We start from the raw sequence: 9,662 nt of genomic DNA on the forward strand, positions 1-9,662 counted from the left end.
ATGAATTCATATAAACTGTATTCTTAAAAAATGAAAATGTTTAGGCAAAGATTGTAATTGATGAAGTATTATTATATGTTGAATATATATTTTAAGTAATATAAACAATCATTTTTATGTAAATGTGTCTAAAAAAAATGATTTTTGGAGAATATCAAATCGAGAAATTTCAATAAAAACTACATGACACAAAGCGAAGAAAAGTAGCCAACACATGAAATACGGAAAACAAAATTCTAGTCGAAATCAAGCCTTCGGTGTCAATTAAAAGGCCGGCAAATGCAAGCAACAATGATGGATATCACTGTGGTTTGCCACGTCTGCGGACATGTGTAGGCTCGTTTCGACGACAAAGATAATGATAGTCAGTTTTGTCCACCTTGTAAGATTACATGCTTCTCCTTACACGATTTAAAAAAAAAAAAAAAAAAAATCTTTCTGTGCATTTGGCCCATATTCTTTTCCTTTTGCTTTATGTCATCCTTGTACTTTAAAAATTGAAAATGGAATAAATGCAAATGCCCATTCTTTCACGTACAACATCTTTAAATTTGCCCGATGGAAGACATGAATTGCTATAGACTTTTATTCTCTAACATATGATTTGGAGCAATGGCGACATCACAATTGGAAACGGAAAACGAGACATCACGTTCATATGAACCGAATCCATTAAAGTCGTATAAAGTGATGGACATCGAATGATTAAGATGTGTAGCATTCGCGCAAGCATAGCCTGATTAAGCACTTTCCTTAAATTATTCAACTAAAAAAAGAATAATGCAGTCAAATCGCACATACTCTGGGCCAGTCACTATCAAATTTTTATTGCATGCGGGGACATTGTTTCGGCCACTCCCGTTAGCATCCACTGCTGCATTGGCATTGCTTCTTCGAGAAGGCAGCTGATGAAGTACATTATGGTTTCTCTGATTGTTTCTTCATGCCATGTCCAATGTTGGTATTGCCACCAAAGGTACCTCCTCGAGGAAATCTCCTCACTACATCCACCCGTACCACCTCCAACATTTATTCTATAGGACGGCGTCGTGCCATGTCCATTTTGCTTAGTTGAGATTTGTGATAAAAGAGAGAAAAATATAATATTTTGTACATATTTAAATAAAGAATACATCAGCCTATTTACAGACTTTGTGAGATACTATTTGAAGTAGCGGAACATCATTTATAATCAATCATAATCAATCAAGAGAAATATACAGAATTTCCTAAAACCTCCTAACAGCCCCCTCATATTCAAGAAAACTTGAAAGAAGCCAACTTGATTTGGAGAAAAGATCTAGAGAACGCTTAGGTGGACGTATCTTGATGAAGATATCCCTAAGCTGTTTAGTAGATGAAGTAGTGACAAATCGAACGATACCATGAACAACATCATATAAGATGAAACGATAATTTATTTCAACTTGCTTAATGTGTTCGTGGAAAATAGCAATATTTGCTATTTGGATAGCATTGTGGTTATCGCAATAAATTACTGTTCCACTAGTATGACGCACTCCCATGTCTTTAGTAGCTTTTGCAACCCTCTAATGTCATATTAGCAAGAATTCAATATTCTGCTTTTCTGTGCAAGATCAAGCATCAATGGTTTTTTTTTTGTTATGTCATGAGATAAGTGAGTTGACCAAAAAGTAGAGCCATCAAATGGGTGGATCGGGTCGGATTGAAAAGATGGTTCGATCCACATTGACCTATTTAATTTATTTTGATCAATTTTTATATAGTGTAAATTTGATGATCCGTATTTTACTCATATTTGATTCCGACTCATGTTACTGAAACATATTAATATTTAACTTAATTTATGAAAAGCCACTCCCACCCATTTAATACACTTTAAGCTCTTCAATATAAGTTATTTAAGTAAAAACTTCATGTCAAATTTGAAAAGTGAATTAAAAAATAAAAAATTAGTAAATAAAATAAAAAAAAAGTGAAAAACCTAAAAATTAAAATACTTTTGAAGAACCCTTGATAAGAAAAAGTTCGATTAGCTAATGATTGACATGAAAATAATATTTGCTTATAAAAAATCTTCTCGGATGCGAGAATGCATGGCTTCTTAATTGTAATATACTAAATTAAAAATTACATTATAATGTTTAGAATTTCTATTTCTATATTGATTGAATTTCAATCTAGATAGCATCGAGTTTCTTCTGAAAGTCTTCTCCAATATATATATGGGATCTATCTACCAGAAATATATATAAATATATATATATATATATATATATAATTGAATTTTAAATTATTTTTTAATAATTTTGAATTATTATTACTTATTTTATTTTATTTTTTCTTCTTTTTCTTCCTTCTTCTTCCCCTTTGTTCCTCCGCTGATGGTGATCGGCCTGAGCGCCATCATGGCCGAGCTCGCTAGATCTAGGCAAGCTCCGACTTCGCCGAGGCTGGTGAGCTCGCTACTTGCCTGATCCTAGCGTGGCGGAGCTTGCCTATGGTCGTTGCTAGCCTCCCTGTCGCCATCTCCACCATCATGCACCCGAGCACCTAGATGTCCGAGGGGAAGCTCAGAAAAATGGGAGGGATCAAGGTCGGCCATTTTGTTGAAGGATATGTAGACCATGGCGCGAAGCGTATGGTGGTGGAGCTAGGCGGAGATAGTGGAGGTGGTGGTAGGGGTGAAGAGGTGGATGTCGTAAGCGGTATTGTCGAGGAGGAGTTTGTTCGAGTAAGGGAGAAGAAGGATAAAGAGACGGTTGACATTGATGACCCATATTTGACCCAAAAAAGACCCATTTTGTTTAGGCTTTTCTTTTTAAACATGTCTGATTTGTATCTCAATTTTAAGATGGGTCACATATGACCCTCTTTTATAGATGTGGGTTAAAATATGGGTCTCTAACCCATTTTGATAGCCCTACTAAAAATAAATAGTAGCCCATTTGACGATTTTAAGAGTTATTGACTCAGTTAGCATCATAATAAAATGTCAGCTCAAAAGTAAAATGAGGAGAAAAGTGAATGTTCTGAAAGAATGTATCTTTGGCATAATGAAAAATTCGAAGAATTGTAGTAATGTCAAGTTGAGTAGTGATGAAATAAATAAGACTATCGAGTTGTCGAGAGAGTGTAGGATTCGGAAGAAGAGTCTCGTCATTCGCATCAAATTTGGCATTAATTGAGCAACGAAAAGCATGTCAAACTGCAACTAAAAGCTGCGGGCTTGGTGGAGAACGACGGCTAGTGCGGCTAGTCATAGAGAATAGGGATTTGGTGGAGAGTAGTAACCGATACGACTGGTTGTGGTTTAAACTTGATGGGTGTTTCCTCAGACAATAATCAGTTTTGATATCAAGTTGAGATTTGTAATATAATAAAAAGAGAGAAATTTGTAATATTTCGTAAATTATCACAAGCTTATTTATAGGCTTTACAAGATGACTATTTGAAACAGCAAAATATCAATTACATAAATACCAATCAAGGGAAATATACAAAAAAATTTGGTTGTTACTGTTACCAGTTGCATTTCGACCTTGCTTGATCATGTCCGAGAACCACCTACCCGTTGGAGAAGATGCATCACCAATGCTTCCTTTGTTTCCGCCATTGCCGCCTTTACCTTCCCAAGTCATTCCTTTCTCACCCATTGGGCCCTCGATCGCTGGTGGCGCACGTCCTGATCGAAGAGCACTGTTAGCCTGTTCAAAAAACTCGATCCTCTTCTTGATTTCTTTCTTCTTCTCTTGCACATGGTAAAATAAGCAGTACATCTCGCTTGTGGCGAATGCATTAGTGGTCTTGCTGAGGATATGAAGTTGTCGCACGAGACGGATGATCTCATTGTCCTTGTTTTCCCTCGTAAGCCTTTCCTTTTGCAGGCCGACCTTGGCGGCCCTCTCCTTGAGATACCTTTCTTGGTTCATCACCTTTCGACTTCTCTCCATTTTGCGGATGATACGGTGCTGCCCGAGGAGGTGCTCCGCCTTTGATCGAGGTGGCGACCGAAAGAGGAGCTCGTTGCTGTCTGGGGAACAGACAACCGCAGATGCATTCACACTGCATGGATTGCCTAACTCGCTCGCTCTTTTCAACAATCCTCGCCTCCTTTTCTTGAGCCTAGCTTTTTCTAGAAACTTTTCATTTGTTATGAAAGCAAGCCTAGCCTCTCTTCTTGCCTTTGGATAATTGGTCTGCTGAACACACTTTTTTTTTTCCTTGTGCTCTGAAGCACAATGCGTGCAATAGCATTTATAGGGAGGTGGGGCGTTAGCAGTAATTCATGAGAGATTCTTCACTTTGCCTAAACCGACAAAAATGAATTTGATTTTTAAATTAGGCAAATGATATAAGAACTACCATATGCTTGGATTACATGCCATATATGGTGTGATAGGGCCTTTTAATTAGGCGCTAGTTTTTGGGTAGATAGGATTGTCCTTAATGTTCATTACAACTTGTACGTAGAGAGCAGATTTCTTTCTTCTTAAGGGAAAGGCCAGACTATCGTCATAATCAACCGCATCAAATCCTGGGTTGTTTATGTAGAGAATATGTCTTGGAGTTTTGAGTTAAAAAACGAAACTTTTATAATGCAAGAAGATTTCCCAATTTGAAGAGGTTTCCAAGTTAGAGTGGTTTGTTACTGTAACTAGGGGTGTGCTTGGTAACACTTATGTTTAATTGCTTTTTTGTTTTTATGTTCCCTGGAATAGAAAAAGAACATTTGTATATGTTTGTTCCCCTAGAACAGTTAAAGAAAGTTGTTTTTTTGTTCTCAAGAACAACTCAAGAATCAAAGCAATTTTTGTTTCCTTTCCTTTCCTTTTCTTTTCTTCTTGTCATTTTCTTCTTCTTCTTCTTCCTCTAGTTGGTCCCCGACCTTGGTGATGGCCAGCGACCGGCCAATTGGGAGCTAGTGACCTCGCTAGAGCCTTGTTGGCTCGAGCCTCGCCATGGCCGGGTAAGATACTTTTTTTTTTAAAGAAATTTAGAAAATATTAAATAATTGTAAAAATTATCCATACTAGTGTTTGCTCTGCCACATTGGATAACCAACATTCACGTCAGCGATTTCTAATCAAAATTAATTGGATACATTACATTGGCAACTCATCAAAGGGTTATGACTCAATTAGCACAATTAAAAAGTTAATGACTAAATTAATACTAGCACAGTAGATTCATGATTCTTTTTGGTAATTTTTCCTCCATTTTATTATTGGATTGCTTGTTTCCACCATAGTTTTGGCTAAAAATCATAGCTAATATGTCTAAATGAATTGGTTAATTATATTAAACATATAAGTATGATCAATCACTTACTCATGGTAGGAAAATATTGATTAAACAATGTAATATGGACATACAGAATTATCATCCGATGATAATGCATTCCAAAATAAAAACAAAAATAAAAAAGTCATTTGCTGAAGCATTCTCATTAGAAAATATTTCAAGACACTTGTACAAGTCCTTGCAATGAGCATTGGCTAGTATTAAAAAAACAATATTTATGCTTAGGTAAACCCATTAAAACCCATTTGTCCAGTCTTATATTTAATCATATCTGGTATTTTTGTGGTCTCATGTTATTCCAATTAACCCCATTGTTGACGCCTTGGGGCGATGGCAAATTTCCTGTTTGGGAGAGATCACTTGTTTTTTCTTTTTTTTTGGTTGAAAGTTGAGCATATCATTCACAAAGTGAAAATGTCACAACCCTCAGTTAGGGCATCGTTACAAAGCAGATTCAAAGAGTTGTGGGGGAGCAACAACCTAATTCGGAAACAAAGATCCTCGGCCTTGGGCCTTGGCAGCCTAGTCGGCAAAGAAATTTGCTTCATGTCTACAGTGCTGGAAATGTAGATTAGGGTAGCTTTGAAGCAGGGCGGTAGCGTTCTCGAGCAAAGGTCTACAATTTGGCGATGGTGGCCGTCGATGATTCACGGTCTCCACCAGCTCTAGACAGTTCGATTCGAGGATCAGGTAGGTGGTAGCCAATCCTCTTTGTAACAGAAATTTGAGGGTGATTAATAGTGCTTGGGTCTCTTTTTGAAGGGGGAGGAGGCTTGGACGTTGCTGGAGCAACCGTCGAGCAAGGTACTCGTGTGATCGTGACATAGACATGCAAACGAACCCATTTCCGTGCCAGTAGGAAAAGCCCCATCCATGTTCACTTTAAGGAGCCAGGTTCAAGGGGGATCCAGCAAGTATTAGGGTTCAGCGAGGGTACCCTTGGGTCCAGATTCGACTGTGAGGAGGAGAGATAGAGCCGCGCTAATGTAAGTGCTGAATCCACTATCTGTTGAAGGCTTCAAACATCGGCGTTGGAAGATATAAAGGTTGCGTGCTTTCCATATTTGCCAAAGAAGTGTTGCAATGATTTCCAAACCGAGTAAGTGAGTTCTATGCTCTACTATATCAGTCAACCATGCGTCCATTCGGTGTGTGCTAAATGCTGAAACTATTATCTGTATGTTGTGATATGACCAAACCTGCTGACTTCTAGGGCATAGCAAGAATAAGTGTTTCAGAGTTTTTGGGACTTGAGATGAGCAAATGTTACATTCCGGATCATCAGTGATATGTCGCCTGAAGAGATTTTCCTTGGTTGGTAGTGCGTTATGGCATATAGACTATAAGAAGATTATGATTTTTGGTACTGTTTTAATTTTCCAAATCTGTTGCCAAAGACGATGGGGAGTGGTATGAGATGATGAAGCTCGGGTACCGTTTCTATTGTGGTTTGACTGTCGAATATGTTGGTATCCACTTTTTATTGAATACATGCCCGCATGCGTGCCAGTCCATGTTAGCTGATCTAAGTTAGAATCTAGCTGTAATCGAATGGCTGAAATTTCTTTGATTGTTTGATCATCGAAGCTCTGTTTGAGTCTTGGGATGTCCCATGTGTGCTGGTATGGAGTGATAAATCCAGCCACTTTCTCGAGTTCATTTCTGGGTGTCGGCCCACCTATGACCCCTTTTTCCAGCCATTTGTCCTATCGGACCCTTATTTTTTCGCCATTCCCAATTGACCATTGAATCTTTTCTATGATAGAGTCTTTTCCTGAAAGTAGGCTTTGCCAACCTCAAAAGGTCTTGGTCCATTTTCTGCATGCCAGAATTCTTTGGAGTGATAATATAATCCTTTGAAAAGTTTACTCCATAGGGAAGAAGTTTGCTGAGAGAGTCTCCACGTCTGCTTTCCCAAAAGTGCTTTGTTAAATGCTATTAGATCTCTAAATCCCATTCCTTCGCTATCTTTGCATTCTTTCAGAAGTTCCTAGTTCGTCCAGTGGATCCCTGATTTGGTGTGATTAGTTTGCCACCAAAATTTGGCTATTATTTGCTCTATAGACTCGCAGATAGATATAGGGAGCTTAAAAATGGATATTGCATACTGAGGGAGGGCTTGCACAACTGTTTTAAGTAAAATTTCATTATCACCTTTGGATATAAGGCTATTTTTCCAACCTGCTAGCTTTGTATTGACTCGAGCCATAATCCATGAGCCATAATCCATGCAAACATATCTTTTTTAGATGCACCTCAGTCAGACGGTATACCCAAATATTTCCCAGTTTTTTGTGTCAAAGGAACCCTTAATTCTGTAGCAAGATTCTCTCTCAAACTCAGCAAGCAGTTTTTGCTAAGGAAGAGACATGATTTATTCCTATTTATAGCTTGACCTGTGGCTAGACAATATTGCTGCAGAATATTTGATAGATTTTGACATTCAAGAAGCTGTCCATCTATAAAAAAGATTGCATCGTTAGCAAAAAATAGGTGAGACAGAGTGGGACACCATCTGTTAAGCCTGATCCCCTTCAAATTTCCCATGTCTACTGCTTGTGTGATAAGTCGAGATAGAAGATTAGCTAGCATGATGAATATATAAGGAGAAAGGGGGTCACCTTGTCTGAGGCCCCTAGACAGCTGAAAATAAGGAAGAGTTTCACCATTGGACTTAATACTAATGGAGACTGTGGTGATGCATTACATTATCCATTGTATCCATCTATGATCAAAACCCAGTTTATGAAGATAAGCCTCCAGAAAATCCTACTCAACCCGATCGTATACTTTTTGCATATCCAACTTTAAGATGCCCTGGAATTTCTTTTTCGCTCTCTGATTTTTAGCTGGTGTAATACCTCTTGAACGATTAAGATATTGTCTTGTATTTGTCTACTAACGATAAAAGCACTATGTTCTTTTGAGATTAAATCAGGAAGTCAACATTTGAGACGGTTAGCTAATACTTTGGATATGATTTTATACATAAAATTGCACAGACTTATCGGTCTATATTGGTCTAACTTTTCTAGTTGCATTACCTTAGGGATCATAATTATGAGGGTTTTGTTGAGAGCTGGTGGCAACATATCTAATGTGAAAAATTCTTACACTATAGTGATTATATCATCCTCCAAGATATCCCAATGTCGTTGATAGAACAGCCCATTGAAGCCATCAGGTCCCGGGGATTTAGTGGCCCCTAGTTGAAATGCTGCTTGTTTGATTTCTTTCTTAGTTACCTCTGTTGTTAGAAGTAAGTTCATTTATGCAGTAACATCTTGACTACACTGTGACAAAATAGGGTCAAAGTTTCGAGCACCAACAGAAGTATATAAGTTTTGGAAGAATTTGTGAGTCATTTTCTTTAATTGCGTAGTTTCACGGATCCACTGGTTGTGTGCATCCTGCAGCATATTGATACTATTTCGCTGCTGTCTTTGAATTGTAGTCGAGTGGAAAAATTTGGTATTTTTATCCCCCCAACGCAACCAATTAATCCGTAATCTCATAGTCCAATATTGCTCCTCTTGTTGCCAAACTTGTTGAATTTCTGTTTTCTAGAATATTAACCTACTGTTTATCATAATTGCAGCTTGGTTGGTTGATGTGATCTTGAATTTGCTATTTTAATAGGTTTATGCAAAGATGACCTTTGAAGAATTTCTCTTTACTCCACCGTTGGAGCACTGAAGTAGCAACTTGAAGCTTACGGGATATAGAGGCATTACTAAGAGGAAGAGAGGACCAAAAATCTTCTATAACTTGACGACATTCAGTATGTTGAAGACAGAAAGCTTCAAAGGTGAAGGATTTTTTGCGTCTCATTACGGGAGGCTCTAATGATAATAACAATGGACTATGATCAGAATTTATAGTAGGTAAGGCGAAAAATTCAGCCATTGGATAATGCAATCTCCATTCCATATTGCACATCACCCTGTCGAGTTTTTCTTTAACAATATCCTCGCCATCCTTATTATTAACCCGTGTATAGGCACAACCCCAGTTGTCTATCTCCATTAATGAGCATTCGTTTATGAAATCTTGGAAGGAATACAATCTATAAGAATGAGCAAATCTCTCACCCACTTTTTCCCAGTGATTTAGGATCTCATTGAAGTCTCCGATGCACACCCATGGCATTGTAATTGATCTGCTGAGATATTTTAAGTCTGTCCATAATTGCTGTCTTTGTTGGAAAGATGTAGGTGCATGAATGCAAGTGAGTCTCATCGGATTACCACCTTGGGTACTGGTATAGATTAAGTCAATATACTGGGCCATATGATTCTCCACACTCACAGAAAGCTGGTCATTCCAAAAGACAACCAAACCATCAGCTAGGCTTGAGGGGCTCACCAAAAAACTAC

Source organism: Eucalyptus grandis, chromosome 1, assembly GCF_016545825.1.
Source record: "Eucalyptus grandis isolate ANBG69807.140 chromosome 1, ASM1654582v1, whole genome shotgun sequence".
In the NCBI taxonomy this organism is placed as follows: domain Eukaryota; kingdom Viridiplantae; phylum Streptophyta; class Magnoliopsida; order Myrtales; family Myrtaceae; genus Eucalyptus; species Eucalyptus grandis.